Genomic DNA, 22,333 nt, shown 5'->3' with positions numbered 1-22,333 from the left:
CGTTGACCTTGACTCCAAATTCAAGGTCACAGGTCAGTGATCTCAAATCAAAAGATCCTAGGTCATTGACTTGTATGGTTGAGGAGTAATACTGATTTTAAATACATAAGGGGAGAAAACTCTTATAAAGGGTTACCAAAACACTTCGACTTAAATGGGTTGAAGTTGCGCCCTACTGTTAACAATTATTTAGCAAACACATCATATCATTAATTGTTACGGTTTCTTTTGAATAAAAATAACAAGCAAAATTCAAAATTAAGAACATGACCTCAATTTCCTCCAAATGCACCAAGGACTTCGTATCAAAAGACTTTAGGCCTCTATGACTTATGGTGTATGAATTTATTCAACATATCACTTATGTTAAATTTTTAAAGGGAAATAACTCCCATAAGATGTCATTGGATTACTTCGGTTAAACTTAACCAAAACATCCTTAAGAGTAGACGAACAATTTGGTGAAAAAAAGTTTGTTTGTTATCTTTACGGTTTCAGAGAAATAAAGATAACAAGAAAAAGGGGATGCGGGGAGATAAATCCTATACGAGTAAGTGTTCGGTTACACAGGGTGAATGGGGAAATCCCTATCACTGTACAGTATCATGGGCCAAACATCCTTTCGATATGCCAAGTAACAAAAAAACATCTCAGACGGCAGAAGAAGAAAAAAAAAAATAATCAGAATTAAATCAAAAGGTCTTTCCACCGAAAAGTGGAAAGACCTAATAATCAGAACAAAAGCAAAAGGTCTTTCCACAGAAAAGTGGAAAGACCTAAAAAAAAACATAATCAGAACAAAACTAATGGGTCTTTCCACGGAAAAGTGGAAAGACTTAATAAATAAATGAGACAGCAAAGGGATGGGGATATCAATTGACAAATTTTGTCTTATCAATAGTCATTTTTACCCCCTTGTGTTGAAGTTAACTAATTTAAAATCGATCGTGGGCTAAACATGCATTCACATTACGAATATTATTGATATTATCTCATATATGATCATCTTTGATCGTATTTGTTTCAGAGTATGTTTTATGGAGGGAATATGAACCCAAAATAGGACTAGACCAGCACACTGAACTGGAGGCCATGTCAATAAAAAGTAAAATAACAAAAATACCGAACTCCAAAGAAAATTCAAAAATGAAAGTACTTTATCAAATGGCAAAATCAAAAGCCTAAACACATCATACGAATGGAAACAACTGTCATATTCCTGACTTGGTACAGGCACTTCCTCATGTAGAAAATGGTGGATTAAACCTGGTTTTATAGCTAGCTAAACCTCTCACTTGTATGAAAGTCGCATATAATTCCATTATATAGACAACAATGTGTGAGCAAAACAAACAGACATAATAGGTGAAATTGTCAAAAATTGGGGTACAGCGGTCAATATTGTGTTATAATCTTAATCAATATAAAAACAACTAACTATTTCAACAAAGAAAAACAAAATGGCATATAGACACTCTAAAGACAAAGTACATTAGCAAAAATGAAAGACAAGAATACAAAAAATGACCATAGCACAATAACACAATAGCGGGATGTATAAATACCGAGCCACGCCAAAGGTATATTACCAAAAATAAATATTATGAAAGTATCCTAGGATGCGTCCTAAGATATGTCTTAGGACATTATTTAGGATGGTCTTAGGACGTGTTTGAGACATGCCTTAGGGTGTAAAACAAAGCTATCTTGGGACAGTAATAACTAAGCATCCTAACACATTTATTTCATTAATAAAAATATGTAGAGAATTCAATGAAATATGTTTTAATGTGTTTCAGTATATATGTAAAGGGCGGGAGTTTGCATCTTCTTAAGAAGAAAGAAATTAAGGCAAAATAAAGCTTTAACGTAATACTAATAGATACATTATTATAAACTATTAAAATGATAAATAAATTTTATACAACAACTAAACTAAATTGTCACAAAACTTTGTTTTCAATTATTGTTGTAACATTTGGTCAAGGTGCAAAAAATGTTGCTAATATTGATAGAATTTTCAAGCTTCAAAAAAAGGCAGCACGAACTATTTTAAATGAGCATAATAATATGACACCGTCAAACATACTTCAAATCTGGAGAGCTGCTATGAATGCCCAATTCAGATTATTTTGTTTATAGAAAAGCAATTTAGTTCTTAAGTACAAGTACTTCACCAAATGACTTCGAAATATCTCAGTGTATTTAGATATGCATCAGGTTAGTTCTAAATCAACCTGAAAAAGTACTTGTAATGTGCTTTTTGTTCCAAAAACTAAAACTGAATACTATCAACGCTCCTCGTTCATGTCTGGAAGTATCTCATTGAACAATCTGTCTACAAATTTAAAGCAATGTAACACAATCTTTTAAAAACATATATTGAAGAATATTTTGTTTAATTCTAATAACAGTATAAAAGTTGAATATTTGTATTATTGAATTTTATACTTAATGTTGTAATAAATGTATATAATTCAGGACCGTATTGTAAACTAGTGTTTAAACTAAATATGTTATCCTGTTGAAATAAAGGAACTTATTAGTATTATTAAATTCTTCCTACCGAAGTAAATAAGCATAGGGGATTTTTAATCAGCAAGCCATCAAACGTGGCGACGAATAATATTAAGGGAAACACATGGGATAGTATCTACACAAAGATAAATCCTTCAAATACTGACTGAAGGCCATATTTGTTGTTATCATTGCGATTTAGGACATTCTAACTTTTAGGACTATCCTAAGACCATCCTAAGACACCTTTTATGTATATACAAATATCCTAACTTTAGGACCGAATTAAGGACATATCTTATCTCAGGAGACTTCGTTAACCTGACTTAGGTTAAGACGTGTCCTAAGACCACCCTTAGACACGTCCTAGCCCTAAGACAGCTTCGTTGACACGGCCCCAGCTTTTTAGCGTGCTAGTTCACCAGGTAACTGCACTTACAATCCACAGGAACACATATCACCCTATCCGTCACCCTATCCGGACACATTCTGACGTCGAGTCGAGCAGTCTTTGCTCTGACTCTCAAATGTTACTTGCTGAGCGGAGAAACGCAAACTCAAAAAGTAGCGTGCTTGTCTCGAGCGTGTTCGATTTTTAGCCAGGATCGATAACACTCGAGACAAGCACGCTACTACGAGACCACCGATGTCGTATACAAAATGAAGAGAGTCATGTAATTACATTTTCCGTTGAAACTGTAGACGGTTAGAGTGAAATAATTTTATCTGCAAAGTACAAATATAGTCATTACTTTGGAAAAATTGTATAATTGAAAATTTGTTTTCTTCAATTTAAGAAATTAATGTATATATTATGATTAAGTGCCTATAAATAGTAACACACACATCTATTTGACTGTGAAAAATCAGACCAAAGTTGAATAGAACAACGAGAATAAAATTATAGATTTCCTAACACTGTGTTTGTAACATACTACATGTGTTTTTGGTATGTAAATATAGAAAACATTTACAGCGTGTCGAAAAATAAACGCAATATTTCTGACATAATATATTTGCACCATATCTTACAGATAGTGTACAAACAGTACTTGGGATAGGCATTGGGGCCAATTTAACATTCGGCTTAATATACATCGATCATGATTCCAAACTAACGAAAACGGTTCCCTCACAAGACATCTTCACTCAAAAAATTATAGAAGTGAACGCTGAGTGGGATACCCCGGCAATAAAAGAGAACAGATAAAGGACAGGGAACCAGTCTAACCTATGGATCCAACACCACACACAGAACCGGATGATTATTACTATATATATATAAAAATATTAATTTTCGCGAACCATTTAGGTCACGGAAATTCCATTTTTTGCCATCAGTAAGGAGAGTTGTACAAATAATGTGAATACACAGAACCCCGATCCAATTCATCTTTTGCTAAAAATATTTATCTTTTTCTGTTTTATATCTCCTAACATCATTCCATTTTTCTCTAATTTCGATTAAAATATGCCAAAACCTGCAGTAAAAATAGATGTATGCCCCAAATAAACATTCCCCGATTGGTTGAACTACTATGGCGTCGATGTAAAGCAACGAAAGCCTCGATGTAAAGCAACGCAAGCCTCGATGTAAAGCACACACTTCCCAAGAGTAAGGAGAGTTGTACAAATAATGTGAATTCACAGACCCCCGATCCAATTTATCTTTTGCTAAAAGTGTTCATCATTTTCTGTTCTGTATCTACCAACAACATTCTATTTTTCTATAATCCCGATTTAAACATGTCGAAACCTGCAGTAAAAATAGATGTATGCCCCAAGTAAACAGTCCCCGATTGGTTGAAAAGCTGTGGCCTCGATCTAAAGCAACGCAAGCACACGCAAAAATTTCCGTTGAAATGTTGAACTTCGACCCCGAGCCGATTCACATAGAGATTTTCTTGCGCTCAAATGTAATTCTAAGTGAAGTATACTGGTAAAGTAAAATTATGTTCTTTTACAGAAATATTTACACATTTTATTATTAATGTATTGTCATGCTTCTGCATATTTACGCTGAGCTTTAGTTAAATATAATTCTATACAAATTTTGTTACGTCAAGCATTAAGAGTAAGAATATATTTCGCGCCAACACAAGAAAATAATCTGTGTCACCAATTAAGTTTATCAGCATCTTTCTGAAATTTTCCAACAGAAAATAGCGTTAATTATAGAGAAATTTTGGTGAGTATTACTTATTAATGTTAAGGTTCTCCAGAGGTGGTTCTCTACACCTTCTTGGCGGTCAATTTAATCCCATTTATCAATTATCCCCGATGGCGATGACACCCAGTCGATTTGTGTCATGAGTGAAAATCTTATCTATTTGATGAAATAACTTCTTCATTAACTGTACATGCAATATTTTTGTAGTTTTTGATAACCGTGCACATTCCCATTGCATGTCCGCAAGATAAATGGGTTATGCATTTGTTAATTGTGTATACAGTAATATTGTGTGATAAAAATTTGTGACGGTCAGTGCGTGATCACGTGACATTATTATTTGTAAACAAACGGGCACCCCATGTAACACGTGTCGGAACTATCCATACAAGGTGCAATCAATCTTTTATTTCACTATTTGATGATATTTCTGTGTCTGTTTGTAGGTTTTGCAGATCAGATCATCGACAGATGTCATAGACATAGTGTAGTTTCATAAGTAAAAAAGTACCATGATTGTTCCTGACTCCTGTTCAGTAGTTGTGAATTTTTTTTTATAGAATTAGAAGGTAATTCTACATTACTCATTAGTCATTATTTGAATTAAGTCTGAAAAAAAATGACTCAACTCTCTGTGTAATTTTTCCCCAATTTTTGAAACATGCATAATTTAAAGAGCATTTGCTTCCCTTGAACCCTCCCCCCCCCCTTTACAAATTTCCCAAAACTCATACTCATAGTCCGAGATTACTCTGGTGTCCAACATCTGTTTTTTGCGATTCCGGCATTTTAACTCTTTATTTTCAAATTGAACACACTCGGCCATTCAGCTTATTTGCATCATTAATGAACGAAGTGTTAGATTATGTTTTCCTATTGAATAAGGGTCATTTTCATAAATCAGCTCTCATACATGTTATGCATTGTAAATTACTTTTTCTGTTGGTCATGTCACAATCTTTTAAAGTTAAAGTAAAAATGCCAGTATTGATGTGTCGATGTGAAAACTGTCCAAATATGAGAAAATAGCGGGTGGCAGGTCGATTAAACTTACTTTAATGAAGAGAAAAATGAACTAATTGAGGCTCGATTTATATAGATTATGTTTTCCTATGGAATATGGGTCAATTGCATAAATCAGTTCCCATAATGTTGGTCATGTGACATTCTTATAAAGTGAAAGTTAAAATGAGGGTGGTAATGGGGGTACCTTCATGACGAATAACGGTAAAACATCCTGCCAAATGACGTTAACGGTAATTTTTGGTGCATGACGATAAAACACTTTCTCCAAGACGATAAAAAAATAGACAGATTTTGACGAATCACGTTAATTTTTCCCCCAAAATAATGGTAACGATAATTATTTGAGACCTCTGACGAATCACAATAAGGATATGTTAACGAATCACGGTAAAATGTTAACCAATTTGATGCTAACGGTAACCGAAAATGACTGTTTGACGCCTGACGGTAAAGGGCATTCATACCCTCTAAAATGCCAGTATTGATGGGTCAATGTGAAAACTGTCCAAATATGAGAAGATAATGGGTGGCAGGTTGATCAAACTTACTTAAATGAAGAGAAAAATGAATAAATTGAGGCTTGATTTATATGAATCCAGTCGCCTCCACTTCGGACAGGCAAATATCATCTATCTGATATGGGACCAGCTGAAGTCCCACTGCCCTAGCTGGTGTCGCAAAACAGTCATTGGAGGTTAGAGTAATCTCCGACTACAAAACTCAATTCCAATGACAAAAAAGCCCTAATCTTAAATTGAAAGCATTGGAAAAGTAAACTGTAAACTATAATATTGACAATGACCACAATTTGTTTTAGTTCAATGTACATGCAATAATATGCGGGATAATACATGTACTTAATACTGCTTCAAGGTTATACAGGTTTGTCAATGTAAAAATAAAATAATTTGTTTGCTAACTTAGGGTGCTACCATTTGATTTTTAGGGGGGGTGGGGGGGGGGGGGGTCTAGGATGAAATTTGAAAAGGCAGGATGAGACAATATGAAAAAAAAGGCAGGATGACAATTTATGTAAACAAGTCGGGATAAACTAATAGAAAAAAAGGCAGGACAAAAAACAGTGAAAAATAAAAAGGCAGGACAGATTACATCTCGAACTAAAAAAAAATGCAGGAAAAAATTTTTTCATCCTAGCCCCCCCCCCCCCTCTTTCCCCCATAAAAATGGAAAGGAAGCTCCCTTATAGTGTTTCCTTCAGAGAGTGTTGGCCTGGAATGGTACCCTGCAGTTTTCATACGCCTGTTCATGAGAAATATTATGGTATGCCTTTGTCCATCTGTCTGCCCTGATCTGTCTGTTTCTAGCATGTTGTTCACTAACTCAGTAATATTTTCACCAATTTGTATGAAACTCTGGTGAATTGATTATATCTACTGACGAGAGCTCCCTTTTAGATTTTTAGGAATTTTATAATATACATTTTCAAAATGTGAGGTTTTATTCATTAAAAAAGGGGGATTTTCATGTTAACGCCCATTAACTCTAAAAATGCTTTGTTCACCAACTCTTCAACGCTTTCACCAATTTGCATGAAACTGTTGTGAATTGATTATTTTATAAATTTTAGGTTTCCCGTTTCAGAGTTATATGGGATTGTATTTATGTATTGATGTGAGCTCCCTTTAGATTGTTTTGGAACTTTAGAATTTACATTATCCAGTTACAATGTAAGGGGTTTTATTCATTCAAAAAGGGGGATTTCCATGTTTTCGGACATTAACTTGAAAATGCTTTAAGCAGTTGTTATTTGTCATGAAACTTTGGTTAATTGTTTATATATATCTATTGATGCAAGCTCCCTTTCAATTTAATAAATTGTGGGATTTTATTCGTAAAAAAGGATGGCTTTCCCAGTTTGCAGATTAAATTCAAAAGTTTGTACATGCACTTCTCTGGCATGTTTCAGTAAATGTGTAAATTATAACTGACATAACTAACTTTGACAATGACCACATATTTTTAAGTTCAATGTACATGAAATATACAAGGTAATGCATGTAGACTCGATACTGCTGCAGTTTATACAGGGTTGTCAATGAAAAAAAAAAAAATTTGTTTGCCAACTTTAGTGTTTCTTTCAGAAGGTTTTGGTATGGTATGACACCCTGTCATTTTATACACCCGTTTATGGGACATACTATGGTATACCGTTGTCCGTCGTCAACATGTCGGACATTAACTCAAAACCGCTTTAACCAATTGGCATAAAACTTTGGTGAATTGTTTATATCTATTGACATGAGCTCCCTTTTGTTTTTTATAAACTTTAGATTTTAAGTTTTTGAATTATGGGGTTTTATTCATTAAAAAAAGGGGGATTTTCCAGTTTTCAGACAATAAAAGCTTTCACCAACTTGCAAGAAATTGTGGTGAATTGTTTATATCTATTGACATGAGTTCCATTTCGATTTTTATATATTTTAGATTTTACATTTCTGAGTTGCAGGGTTTTATTCATTAAAAAAGGGGTGATTTTCCAGTTTTCGGACAATAGCTCAAAAATGCTGTCAGCAATTCTCGTGAAACTTAAGTGAATTGTTTATATCTATTGATGCAAGCTCCCTTTACAGTTTCATAAATTTCTAATATGACTGGGAATAAATTGAACTTTATTTGTTAATAGTCTGACGACAGATTTACTAAGTATTGCGCAACAGCACAGTGTATTGCACAACAGCAAGAAATCTTTAATTTCATCACGTTCTAATGAAGTAACAAGTTTATTTTGCCGAAAGTTAGAATGATTTGATCTACAATTGAGTAACAAGTACCAGAAGTGATAAAAAAATTGTCTTTATGAAAATAACATGCAACCAACTTTAAAATCAATGCTTTAACCTCCTAAAGAAAATAAATTGTTTACGTCTTTGAATTTCTTTACTTTCAAATGAAAAATTGCTGTTTCTTCGACTTGGTAAATGTTGAATATTGCCGATGACGAAAGCGACTGAAAGCGAGTATCGTAAACAACAGGGCGACTAGATTTCGCTTTTGAAGGTCGATCAAAGTGAAGTGGCGACTGGGAAAGCGACTTTGTCGCCCCAGTAGCATGGTAACGTGAGCCCTGCACAATGCTTATTACTTTAAAACACAGTCCTGTAATATTTTTTATTCTACTTTGAATATTGCCTGCTTATTTCAGCAACTATTCTAACAAAACAATCATCTATTTATCCTAGGTGTTGCACTCAGTATTGTTGATTATATTTATATGTATATGTAGTAAAGTGAATGCAACCCCCTTTTTGAAGGTAAATGTAAGTAACCGTTAACAAACTTTATCACTTATCAGTAGTTTAGAATGGTTTAAAAAAAGATCTAATAGATGTTACATGCATCAGTGTTCTCCCCAGGATTTTTTTAAGGCGCAAAATTCAAGGGCGCGTAACTCTTTTTTTCTGAAGCAATAAGTCATAAATCATGACATGCAATATGAATTATAATGCTTTGTGTTATGTGTTTAATAATGCAGAGTATTAATGAATTACAAGAATATATATATGAAATAAATTGATTTTAAACACAAAAGTTATTTATATTCAGTCAATTAAAGAAGTCAAAATATAAATATTCATCTCTACTCTCTGCTCCTTCTAGGGATATTGTTTTTAGATAGTGTTATTTTGTTGGACAGTCTGTTCCTCAACTTTGTCTTTACCTCTTCAGGGTTAAAAATTAAACCCCCACTCACAATGACTTTTGCTTATATCCCCTTTAACATTTCTAAGCCATGAAAACTCAGTCAGCCACTTGTCATTGAAACCAGAAACATGGTGCTTGCTTTTATCAATTGCTAAAACTTGAGCTTGGTTGGGATTAGGAGAAGCAATGAAATCTGCTTATACTGACAGTGTAGACGGAGGTGTATTCCCCTTTTCATTAGAAGTCATTGGTCTGAAAAAAAACTTCTACTTCCATCATCTACCTTTTACTTATAATTCACCCCTTTGTTATTTGCAGAGAACATGTTCATTCAGAATTAATAAAATCGAATATGGTTAAGATATTTGATATACAACTTTTTAAAACAATTTTTTTTTATAAATGAACAGCTGACCAGTTTCCGTAGTTTCACATTACGCTTCCGTGCGTATTATTGTTTAATACTATCTTTGGCAGATAGATATAAACGAAATTTTACAAATTCGTTTAAGTTAAAACCATTGAAATTATTTACCAGTGACATTATACAGAAGCTGTGGCGATACTGTACCCGTTTTGATTGTCACATATTTCCCGACGCACGGATTCACGATCGATGTTCAATGATCATTTTTATTTCTAAAAATATGACAGTTTCAGACGAATTTACCTTGCAAGCAACATTTTTTCATTTTCTATTAAAGTAAATCACTCCTCGTTATCTTTAATCAAACTTTATTTTAATTTTTTCAACTAATAATACTTTCATTCATAGTTTTCATCGTAAATATCTTTAGCAATGTGTATTCAAATTTATCATGTGTATTCAACACGTTCATTGGTCGTGTTTAAATAGATTCTTCTTCTCGACCAATGAAAAAATTCGTTATATAAATGGTCAAGTGATCACACACACGATGCGTAAATACAATGTATTTGCGATCTATTTCTTCAATTTCTGCACTGAAGTTTTTAAATTTTTTTGTTTTCTTCAAAAAATATCTATCTTCTTGATGATCACTTACGCTATTACCTGATAACATAGTCCGATAAGGCTGAGATAAGCGTGGCTCAAGTAAAACTAATTATCAGTTATTGCGTAACACTGACCGACCCATCAGCGGTGACAGTTACTTGACAATTTTAACCAACATTTATAATGAAAATGTGAAAATTAACACGCTGCGGGATCAAGTATTAAGGGACAGCGGCCAATTAAGACGCTGCGGGATCTACAAAAATATTATGAAGGCGCTGCGGTACCGCAGCGTCATATCGGCCTGGGGAGAACACTGTGCATTATGCGTTCCTCTCAAAAAGTTTGCATGTGTTTTACAGTGGTTATTTAGCAATGTAATTTTTTCCCTTAGTATTAATATTAATTTGAAGTAAGTTAAAGGATTTCAGTTAACCAAATAATTTGGAAGTAAGTTAAAGGATTTCAGTTAACCAAAATTATTTCACGCCTAATTTATATAAACAAATCCCACGTCGATATATAACATGTACAACAATCAAACATTCAACCCACGCCAAACTGGATGTAATTGAAAGACATCTAGAGGTCAATATACAGTCTCAAACAAAAGACAAAATGAGGAAAAATATAGCGAATTTTTGAGAATTATTATTGCATGTATATTTGCAATATTTAAAATGCATAGTTTAAAATCTTTTGAGTTTTAGGTTCCACCTACCATTTTAGAAAACTGGGATTTCATTGCAGCTAGTCTATTAGATAACATTTTATAGTTTTGAATGTTTCTTCATCAGTTAACTAAAATTAGGTGGAGGTATGTTCTTATTTCTGACAGAGGGTTACTCAACCTATATCAATTTGTGCATGAAGCGATTGATAGTTGCTAGATACTGAATAATTTTACCACAAATTTGTGAAAGTTTTAACCGGTGTATATACTTAAAATATGTTAATAAAGTTCATGTCTTTTTCAGGACTTCTGATCCAACCATGTAGTATGGCATGTTTGTGAGATATGGTTTTGGCCAGTAGGATGTTCATGAAGGACCTGTAGTACAAAGTATATCACTGGATTGAGCTCATTGTCTAAGTGTATTATTAAAGTGCTTTGCTTTGAGCTCAGTTCATTGTTATGCAATTCATTCTTTGTGAAATAAAGATTTGACAGACAACTCTCATGTACAAGGAATTGTCAAAGTAGTATCCATTCTATGAACAATGTAAGTAATAGGGAGATAAAAGCATTTTATTTAGATTTGAACCAAACATTTTTTGTCCATTAGCCAAACTAAAAAAAAGAAGCACAAATTCACCAAACAATGCTACTGGCGCTACTAGCAATATGATGCTAGGTTCTTTTGTTACACTTTATTATGCCCCAGTCGTATTGGAGGGGGCATTAAGTGTTACCCTTGTCCGTCTGGACGTACGTACGTCCCAAAATTGGTTTCCGTTCTCTAACTTTAGTTTGCCTCAACCAAATGTTATGAAACTTATACACAATGCTTATTACCACAAAACACAGATCAAGTTTGAATTTTGGTGGCATCACTTTAACCATTCTAGAGTTATGCTCCTTAAGAAATGGAAAAATTTCAAAATTTTTATTTTCTTCGAAATATCAAGTAATTTTTTAATTGGAGTTATCTTCCTTTGTCCATGATTATAGTTGAATCAGCTACAATCAATGCTTTATACAATGCAATGTTTAATTTTGACTTCCACTGATAAAACACAAATCAAGTTGAATTTGGGTAGTGTCACTTTAATCATTATTGAGTTATGCCCCTTTATAAATTGAAAGATTGCAAAATTTTTAGTTTCCATTCTGTAACTTAAGTTTGCCCCAACCAAACATTATGAAACCTATACACAATATTCATTACCACAAAACTAAGATCAAGTACAAATTTTTTGTTTCCGTTTTCTAACTTTAGTTTGCCTCAACCAAATGTTATGAAACTTATACACAATGCTTATTACTACATAATACAGATTAAGTACGAAATTTGGTGGCAACACTTTTACCATTCTTGAGTTATGTCCCTTTATAAACACAAAAATTGCTGAATTTTTCGTTTCCATTCTCTAACTTCCAAATGTTATAAAACTTATACACAACCGTTCTAGAGTTATAATTATTTATTGCGTGTTTACAAATAGAAATTGCTGAATTTTTAGTTTCTGTTCTCTACTTAAGTTAGCCTCAACCAAATGTTATGAGACTTGCACACAATGCTTATTACCACAAAACTAGGATCAAGTTCAAATTTGGGTAGCTTCACTTTTACCACTTCAGTTATGTTCCTTTATAACTATATGATGTGCAAGTGGGGGCATCATCTGTGTCCACATGTGGACACTATCCACATTTTTTTTTTTTTACATCTGTACTGCCTACTGGTGACTCAGTTCTGAGTGTAAATGGTCATTCAGTATGTTAAGAAAAAGATCAGAATTTATAAGGCCTATCTGGCCTAATTGATTTCTAAAATATATTTCATTGTACATGTTCAACATTTATCATTCATTTGTTTATTTCTTAATTTGTGTGAATTAACAGTAAATGTTAGTTACTACACTTTCATACCATAACAAAACTGCCTTACTGTATTAGTATCACTTATATTTGTATCCATATAACAAAAAAACTGAAAAGAGAATACTTTTGCAATAGCTTTTTCATATTGAATACTAAAACTTTTTAGATATTTAGACATATTAAGTAGATGTTCATAATATCCACTTGACATTTTATCATATGACTTCTGTAGTTAGTTATGAGTCTTTGAAGCATGCTCACAAAGGTTCTTTTGTTGATATCATTTTCATACTGGTCAAAACTTTTTTTTTGCTTTGACCAGCTTTGGAGGAGATATTTTCAAAGAATTAATAAAAAATAACACAGAAATTCACTTTCTAGCTCATCTAGCCCAAATCATCATGTCAGGCATTGTCATTACTAAAAAACATTAAATGTCTTCTAAACTGAGAAACAATTTCCACATTTAACTGAAATCTTTTACTTATGATACTGACAACCTCACAAAGTAATATAAATAGAACCATACAAAAAGTAAGCAAATACATATTCTCAGATACCATCTCCCATATAAAAAAAAATCACATTAAGAAAAAAATGAACCTATTATGTGTTCCTCTCCTAGCTACAAAATGTATCCAAAATCAAAGATGTGGAACATATATATTCTATCATAATCATTTGGTAATTAATGCAATTAGTATCTGTTGAACATAAAAAACTAAATATTACATAAACAACACCCCTAATGCTCATGTTGGTTGTCATTGTACAACACAGTTAATACATAGAAAACATAAAACATAGAACTCCTTTTGTCATATAAAACACTGTCAAACATCCAATCATACTGTCCACACTGATCTGTGTCCACACTTGTTTGAATAAAAAAATAAAACGGTTCGGGATAGATGGAAGTTTTTGAAATACTAAGGCTTATATACCTCAGGAATAGATTACCTTAGCTGCATTTGGCAAAACTTTTCGGAGTATTTGGTCCTCAATGCTCTTCAACTTCGTACTTTATTTGGCCTTTTAAACTTTTTTTGATTCGAGCGTCACCGATGAGTCTTTTGTAGACGAACCGCATGTCGCTCTCAAATACAAAATTTCAATCCTGGTACCTATGATGAGTTTATTTACATTGCAACATCGTCCTTAATATCTTTGTAATATTTGCCACTGAAAATTGTAAACTTACTTTACCACAACACCAGTTTTATAATAAATCAAAGAAAATCTGAACGTTATGCACTTTACAAAGCACAGTTATATCTGCTTGTACGCTATAATTACAGGCAAACTATGGAGGTGCAAACACTTTATATACTGACATGTAGCATCCAATTATCAATTGGAAGGCTGCAAGTCTAACGAAGAAGTTTGATTATCGAAATTTTACGATTATTTTTCATCACATTGTAATTATTTTATACAATTACACACCAAACAGTGTAACATCTTTAAAAAAATATTTTTTTCTTTTTATCCAAAAACAACATTCCTAACATAATTTTACAAAATCAATACTTTTACCATTTGTCACTTCTAGAATTAATATAAAACAATTTATTACAATAAATGTCAATTTCTAACCTTTTATGCCTTGAAAGATATTTTCGATCGGTTATTTCCATCTTAATGAAATCAGATTTTGCTTTTATCGATATGCCAATGAACCTAAATGAAATAGAGTCTTGTCAATGAACGAGAAGACATATATGATTGACACTTAGTTATTGAGAAGCCCACGTGTTAACAGGATTTCCATACATTGTGGTATAAGAAGAGAAACGCTTCATAAAAATCAATTCTGACGTGATTGTTAAGGTGGCAAGGAACAAAGTCAATTAAGGTACGAAGCTACATTAACTTACAAAGATAGACGGAAACAAACATGATTGACTCGTCTGAATTTGATGAGCTTTTCCAAGAATCAGTATCTCCAGTAAAACCATGTTTGCAAAGGTCGAGATTAAAATCAAGATCTGAACCTAATTCACCAGCAGGTTCATTCAAAAGGAAGTTAAAAGTGAAACAACTAATAGACGAGGAAAATAGAAGAAACAGTTTACCGGTTCCTATAATTTCAAATCTATCCAGTTCATGTGATGATATCTTAAATGAGAAAAGAAGACCTATACGACGATTTCGGTCCTCAAAATTAATATCGGGAGGAATTACAGGGATTGAAGACAAACGAGACAGCTATGCAAGCTTAGACATTCCCAAAGACCTTGAAAGAAGAAGACTTTCAAGTGAAACCTCAGAAGACAGTGCTATTTGCTGTGGTTGTTCTTCGACTTGTTTACCAGGATACTATCGTGTGTGTGTCATCGGCGCTGACTCTGTAGGAAAAAGAACATTGATAAATAAATTTATGTGCTCAGATGTTATGACTACAGATGGTAAGCAATGATTATTTCTATCTTCAAATCGTAAAGAAATAAAAAGACACCGAGTGATATGATTTTTTTACAAGGTACTTCTGTCATTAACTTTATCACGAACAACCGAAATCAAAATCTTCGAGAGTAAAAAAAAACCACATTAAAATCACTATTGATATCTTAAACGAAATCGTTAATTCAACTAATAAATGGTTAGTTTAGCTGTAATATGTATACAAGAAGTATGATGCCCTTAAAAATGTTCTTAGTCAATCTTGATGTTATTTGTCGATCTATTTATAATAATTAATGTGTATTTAAATAAAACAAACATTGTGTTTATTTTTACATGTTTTATTATATATTACGTTGTATCTGAAGTCATCAATTATTAGCATTTCAAACAATTTGTTACAGGAGACGACGATGACCGATTTGTAACTGTAGTAATAGACAACGAAGAATCAACTCTGGAATTTGTGAATTTTTCAGAAGACGAGGTACGACATTTGTAATTTAATTAAGTTCAGTGAAGTATCCCGTAATAGAATACTATATCTTTATCTCCAAATCTCGCATACATTTATATATGTATCCACAGCATCTGTGGATCTCTTTATTTCATCAAACGTAATGAAACAATTTCATTTTACAACTTATATGAGTGAAAAACTTCTTTCAGTAAAACTAAACCTCTAGATATCTGGTTGTCGAAACCATGTACTTAAATGTTTGGTATATGACTGCCCGACCCTGTAGTCTTGGGCCACCTTGTTAACTAAAAATAAAATGATTAAAAGCGCAAATTTTTCCACCAAATTTGTATACTTTGATTTTACAGAAGGTTGACCTTCACCAACTATTCCATAAAAGTATTGAACAGAATACAAATAATAGATCTTTTTCACAATGTTTAAGAAAGGAGATTATTATATCTTATCGATAAGGGTAATGCTCAATCTTTATTTAAGAAGAAAGTTACCTATCGTTTAACATGTTTTGTATCGTTTATTAACAGGATCAAAGGTACCCAGTTGATGCATACATTGTTGTATTTTCCGTTTATGAAAAGTCCAGTTACGACATAGCCTGTAGGTTCCTACAATGTATTCGCAACGACCAGTTTAGTGACAGACCAATTATCTTGGTAGCTAATAAAGTAGATCTTGTGAGAAAAAGACAAATAACCAAAGACGGTATGGACTTGCATTTAATATTATCACTCATTCAAATTACACGAAGACTATCTTTTGTTTTACCAGAGAGCTTGCTTAAAAAGTTATGTATACATTAAATTAAGTGATTCTCTCAACACAAGATTAATCAGAACAAAAGCTTAATATATTAAATAAAAGTAAATGGGGAAATAAAGACATTTTCCGTTGTAGGTCTCTGAACTAGATACTTTAAGTGATACTAGAAAAAAACTATAATTAAATGACTTAAAGGGAAAAAGTCACAAAAGTGTATTATTGCATTTTTTTTATCATAATATACAGTAAAAATAAAATTTAAATAAAAAAAATATCTTTTAAAAGTAACTATGTTACTTTTATTTCAGAGGCCAGAAATCTAGCATCGAAGTTCAATTGTAAATACATAGAGACATCAGCTACTTTGAATATAAAAGTGGACAAACTTCTTCTTGGAATTTTGAAACAGATAAAAATTAAACTACAACCGGAGGTTACGGAAAGTTATGAATTATCGACGAAAGGGGCGATAAAGAGAGGATCTATTGGACTACTTAGCAGATTATTCCATCTTAAACCCAAGGTCAAGGTCAATAGTGATGACGTATTTGCGTTATGATGTGGATCAAATGTGATTATGCATAGTTGTGATGTGATGACGTGTTATCTGGAGAGACAGTGTGTTACAAGAGCACACAATGATATATCGATTTCAGTAAAGATGTTTTATCGAATTGCTTTTCATTCAATAGGAGAGAGTAAAACCGTTGTACGTTAATACACACGAAATAAGAATAAACAACAAGCGTAAATACATGTACAATGTACATTTTGATTTATATGTTTTTACTTTTATTCTGAGTTTTGTTTTACAGAGTAAACATGTTTTTTTGTGTGTCTTTGTCTTGTCTCATGACTTTCAAACCCCAAAACATATAGATACACAGGTTGATTGAATGCCTTTTGCAAGATATTATATATTATTTTGCTTTTAAAAAAAAATAAATGCTGTTAATATAAATTAAAAAGGGCAAGACTTCCTCTGGAACCCTCTTTCATGCATTTATATGCTTATTTCGTCAATAAGAGGGGTTCAGAAGGAAGTATTTCCATAAAAGTATATACCTCTTGTACTCTACTAGTATGAAGTACTGACTGTTATTGGTTAATCTATTTTTGAATATGTAGTTCAAATGAAAACAATGATATTATAAATAACACTAAAAGTAATTATGTGTCAGATGCAGCATATATATTGGAGATATAATTATCCGCCAGATGTTCTAGACAGATATTATCAAAGAGTTCAGATAGTGAAAATATGATATTAGCTACCTAAATTAAATTGTAATAACACAAAATATATATACATGTTACTTAAGAAGTGGCGTTATAATATTTACAATACTTTAAAAGTGACGTTAGGCAATAAGTTAGGCCTCGCATACGAACAAGTACATTGATCTTGTATTTGTCGTACAAAACAGAAGGAATACTGCATTGAATCAATTGTTTAAAGGATAAACATGGCAGTTTTATTTTTCTGATTTAAAGGGTTGTTTTCTCATTGATGTATACCCTATCCTTTATCTTTATTTATTGTTAAACATTTTGTTAACCTTAGGTATCAAGCATTTCTAATAAGGGGTAAATGTTACTAACAATTGATTAATTGATTGCAGTGTGCGTTTAAGGTCTAGTGGCAAATATTTCATATATATTGAGGATGAGTAAATGTCAAAGAGAGAATGATTCTAAAATTAGCACTTAGAGGAAATTACGTAATCTCCAACATTGAGCATCTTTTCTTCGTGTGTGAGAACAGTGATTTCAACAATGTCAGTTTTTCAACTGTGTTTCAATCAGAATATATAGCGAAACATAGAGATAAAGTGCCTTTATAAAAATAGCAATATTTGACAAAAAAGAAAAACTTAACTTTTATCTCAGATTGTTATATTTTATGATTTATTTGAATTTATATTTAAATTAAAATTATTAGATTAAATATTTAAATTTTTTGAATTTATTTAACCGAAATATTTTATAATTGGTTGTTATACAATCATCGTGTGTATAAATTTTTTTTCAGCATTTTTACCATTATTTTGTATTATTTGATACTTGATGATGAAAGTGAAACATTTTATAATATAACATTATAATAAACTTATCAAACATGTCTTATCTATTATATTTTCATTTACAAAGAAAGTCTTTGGATCAGAAAGAAAATAACGTAACTTTTCAAGAAGGAAGCCATGTATTTATATGATTTAAGAAATTATCTAGCTCTCCTAATATCTTATCGTTAGACTTCCAGATGGGGGTAAATACAACATGAACATAGTCACGTTCTAGTTTGATTAAAATATTTTCATAAAAACTTTACAGTTCTTTATTATATAAATAACACATAGCTGAGAGGGTGATAGAGCAGATTGTTATCCCGATAAAACATTGTTGACCGCGGCGAATCCAAGGTTGAAAATGTCTTTTCGAGGGGTAACAATCTGCTCTATCACCCTTTCAGCTATGTGTTATTTACTTTATTATACTGAATGTTCTGTTATTACTGTCTGTTAAATTTCAAATTCAAAGTAATAAACTATGACGTCTTGTACTTAACAATTATCCCTATTTAGTAAAGCGCACGTTCACCCAACATAATTCTTTAGACCTCCCGATCATGGTAAATACATAAAAACAAGAAAACCTGTTCGTATTAGTTTCATTTAACAATATGAAAACAAGGCGATGTGGTATGATTGCCAATGACTAAACTATCCACCAGAGTTCAAAAATGAAGTGGATATATATATAAGCTATTCAAAAGCCTTCAACAAGGAATAAAACCCAATACCGTATAGTACGTAGGTAATTAATGGCCCTGACATGAAAAATGTGAAACAATTCGAACGAGAAAACTAACGGCCTAATTTATAACAAAACAATTTACGGAAAAACAAAAATATCAGACATGAACCAACGACAACCACTGAACTACAGGCTCCTGACTCGGGACAGGCATACAAAGAATGTGGCGGGGTTAAACATGTTTGTGAGCGCTCAACCCTCCCCTAACTTTGGAAAGTGGTGTTACAAAAGAACAAACTGTAAAAAAATAAGTTGCAATTGGCTTTACTCAAAAGAACAGTACGAGACACAAAACAGAAAACATAAAAACAGTAGACACAAAGCACCGAAATAAAAGTACTCGCAGTTACTGAAAGCTAGTCCAAAGCCAATAACAACTAATAAATAAATCATGTTCTCCCAGATTAAAGTATTAATCAGTACACATCCAAAGAATTTAGTGTTAAGACGTCATCAAAAATGTTAAATCTAGAAATTGGTAATGGGAACAAAACTTTACTACAAAAGAGATGATGTTTGCTTCCCAATTGTAAACTTTCCCTTTCTATGTAGCAACATTCCAGTAGCGTCTGCATATAGAGTATTATATATCTTCCAGCTGATACGATATTCCAGATGGTGACGTTGAAACCATCTTTTCGAACATTTTACGGACGCAATTACGAGTTGGTTGACCGTTATTAAATATCTATTTCACAGATGACGATTGATATTTTCCAATTGTCGTAACCACAATCCCGTCATATTTTCCTCGAATGTGACATACCGAATTAGACTTATCACGGGTTTGTACTTATACGAGCAACACGACGGATGCCACATATGGAACAGGATGTGCTGATCCTTCCGGAGCACATGAGGTCACCCCCGGTTTTTGATTGAGTTTGTGTTGCTCAGTCTTTAGTTTTCCATGTTGTGTTTTGTATAATGTTGTTTGTTTTTTTGCAATGGCATTGTCAGTTTATTTTCGACCTATGAATGTCCATTCTGTATCTTTCGATTTACAATTCTCTATAAATAATTGATATTTCCTTGTTCTAAAATGTCCTTGTTTTGTGAATAAAATTAACGAAGGCGTTGGCTAAACGCCAATGCAATAGTAATGTGAAACCCCATTTAACTAAAATAGACATTTATATACAAATAAGATGTGTTATGATTGACAATGAAACAATTTTCCACTAGAGACCAATGACTTAGAAAGTAGCACCTATACGTCATCATTTGGGCTTCAACAATGAGCAAAACTCATACTTCATAACCCTATAGAACTTTCAAGCTCCGACATGACAAATGTAAAACAATTCAAACGGGTAAAACTAATGGCCTGATTTATGCACACAACAATAAAAAGAAAGACAAATATAATACACACCAACAAACGACCACACCTAAATAACAGGCTCCTGACAGGACAATAGTGAATTAGGCGGGGTTAAAAATATTTTCGGGCGCCCAACCCCCACCGTATTATTGGACAGTGTTATAACAGCACAACATAAGTGCAAACTAAAAAAATAAGTTGAAAAAGGATTGCCTCATCAGATAAACAAAAGGTACTGATCTGAGAGTACTCGCAGTTTCTGAAAGCGAGTTCAAAGTAAATAAAAACTTACACTGAAACATCAAGCAGTACACACACAATACATCATTTGAATAAAGTGTAAAGGCGTCATAAACATGATAAACAGTCAAAGAATAACATGATATTGTGCAATACCAAAATATGAGTATATAATGTAGAATCGTAAATGTCAATATTTGTATAGTTATCATATATACTTCTATTTTAATTCATTGATAACTAAATCAATGTTTGTACCGAAAAAAAAACAATGTACAAAGATAGGAAAATCTTATTCATTATAGTAAAGAATAAACATTATCATATCTCCAAGAAGTGGTGTGAATGAAAGGAGATTTAAGGATATACATGTACTTCAATGAAACAGTAACCAACGACAAACAAGAATAAAAACAATATCTAGAGATCAACATGCATCAACCTTGTTTTTGCAACTCTGCCTTAACAAGTACATGTATTATATCAAAGGATAACATTAATCACAACATATACTGGACAGGACAACAGTCAACCTCAAACTGCCATCTCCTCTGAAAGATCTTGATTTCAACAATATATTTTGAGAATATTTCACCTCACATATCAAATGTTTTATATGACAGGTTCGTAGCAACTGAATCTTGACAAATTCCATGTCATAAAGAAATTTTGCTAAGCGGTGTACTGTGCAAATTCTATGGTAGAAGGAAAATAACGCAAATATTAGTGTTTCATTATTAAAAATTTAACAATACCTGCTTTAAGGTTTGGTTTTTCATACCGGAAACGTCACATTGGCATAGATTGTAAAATGAAACTGTAAAGATTTAGGAATCTGAAGCTTCCGTTTTTCGACTTTGTATAAATATACAAATTCGTCATCTTGTCAACTTTTATTTTTCTTAAAAATTGGAAAAAAGTGGCAAAGTGAGTAAACACTCCTTTTGTATAAAGTCTTTGCTCATATCTAATTTTGCCAAAAATGTGAGTAAAATGGCAATTATATGTGAACTATGTCAATGGCAATTATATATGAACTATGTCAATGGCAATCATATGTGAACTATGTCAATGGCAGTTATATGTGAAATATATCAATGGCAATTTGCATGTATATGATGTCTATTGACATCAAAACTGACATGTCTGATTTTGATTTGAATAGCTATTTTCGAAATAACAATGGTCTGATATTGTTATCTACATTTTGTACATCCTCATATCTTATAATCTTGTAGGCAGAATTTGTCAAAACCTTAAAATCATGTATCGTTGGAAATGCGATGTTTCCAGAATTCACGAAAATAAATGAATTCTCTATTTGGATTCACACTCTGGTGAATCTACTTTTCCATTATCAAAATGAGTCGTTCAATCTACTGAAGTAATGTCAACCGCGAGTGTCCTTTGGT

At 32.4% G+C, this 22,333-nt stretch overlaps 1 long non-coding RNA gene across 1 annotated transcript; it reads left to right on the top strand.

The window, feature by feature from the left end:
• The first annotated feature begins 15,703 nt into the window (after window positions 1-15,703).
• Window positions 15,704-16,979, top strand: LOC127700792 (uncharacterized). The gene is made up of 3 exons (XR_007981722.1): window positions 15,704-15,787; window positions 16,306-16,483; window positions 16,849-16,979. It is a non-coding gene; the product is annotated as an uncharacterized LOC127700792 (long non-coding RNA).
• Window positions 16,980-22,333: the final 5,354 nt, after the last annotated feature.

This window comes from Mytilus californianus, unplaced genomic scaffold (genome assembly GCF_021869535.1).
Source record: "Mytilus californianus isolate M0D057914Y unplaced genomic scaffold, xbMytCali1.0.p SCAF_5, whole genome shotgun sequence".
Classification (NCBI taxonomy): Eukaryota; Metazoa; Mollusca; class Bivalvia; order Mytilida; family Mytilidae; genus Mytilus; species Mytilus californianus.
This window is presented reverse-complemented; position numbering and strand designations above follow the sequence as displayed.